This window comes from Corvus brachyrhynchos, unplaced genomic scaffold, assembly GCF_000691975.1.
Source record: "Corvus brachyrhynchos isolate BGI_N302 unplaced genomic scaffold, ASM69197v1 scaffold315, whole genome shotgun sequence".
NCBI classification, from domain to species: Eukaryota; Metazoa; Chordata; class Aves; order Passeriformes; family Corvidae; genus Corvus; species Corvus brachyrhynchos.
This window is the reverse complement of record NW_008237903.1, coordinates 369,187-370,184: the sequence shown is the minus strand read 5'-3', so window position 1 is coordinate 370,184 and position 998 is coordinate 369,187. Positions and strand designations below refer to the sequence as shown.

General features: G+C 59.1%; 1 long non-coding RNA gene across 1 annotated transcript; it reads right to left on the bottom strand.

The window, feature by feature from the left end:
* Nucleotides 1-343: 343 nt before the first annotated feature.
* Nucleotides 344-895, bottom strand: LOC108446432. Its single transcript, XR_001861602.1, has 2 exons — nucleotides 452-895; nucleotides 344-411 (listed from the first exon to the last, which is right to left on the bottom strand). It is a non-coding gene; the product is annotated as an uncharacterized LOC108446432 (long non-coding RNA).
* Between the last annotated feature and the right edge of the window lie 103 nt (nucleotides 896-998).

Sequence of the window (998 nt, the reverse complement as noted above, 5' to 3'; positions counted from 1 at the left end):
CGGGCCTCCCCCCACAAGGCGGCACAACCGGGAGCGACCAGCCCCGGCCGGTCCCGCTGGCTCGGGGCAGCTGCGCCTTGAACCCGCCCTGAGCCGGCGGGGCCGTGAACACAGCGGGCACAAACCCCACCGGTGCCCTTTATTTCACCCTCAGAGGCACAGGATCGCAGCATTTCCTGGGCTGGAAGGGACCCGCAGGGAGCATCGAGTCCAAATCCTGGCCCTGCACCCCAAGAATCCCACCCTGTGCCCGAGAGCCTTGTCCAGACCCAAACTCTGCCCCCAAGACCCTGAGAACACAGCGGGGCTGGGAGAAGGATGACGATGGAGGATTTTATATATATATATATATCTCGTTGTACGATCGTTATATATCGTTAGATAGTCCAGTCATCAATATGCTCCTTACACCTCGTTACAGACAATCCTACAACCAATATGTTCCTCACACCTCGCTATAGATAATCCAGTAATCAATATGTTCCTTACACCTCGCTATACATCGTCACATGTCGCCTTCCCGGCGGCAGCTCCAGTGACCGACCAGGACCCCTCCTGACCCCCCCTTCCCATTCCCGCAGTCAGACCAGGTTTCCTTCCCAGCTCCACCCCAGGATTCCCGCGGCAGTCTCAGGTGTCTCTTTCTTTCCACAAAGCAAATTCTTCACAGCACCACAGAACCAGCCTGAGCTGGTCCCTCCGGCGACCACCGATCAGCTCATTCTTACCCCAAACTGTTCATTCTCTCCCCTGCAGATTAACCCAGATTTTACCCCAAAATGTTCATTTTGTCCCCTACAGAATCCACCCCCGGACCGACGCCTTGGGCCCCGCACGGCCGAGGCAGCTCCGGTGCCCCGTGCCCGGCCCCGCTGCTCCCCGGGCTCCGCCACGGCGCTCCTGAGTCTGGTCCCAGAAAAGAACCTCGGGCTTTATTTCTGAGCCCAAACTCGCAGGACCGGCCCGTCCCCCTCCGGGGATCCCCCGTGTGATGTGGG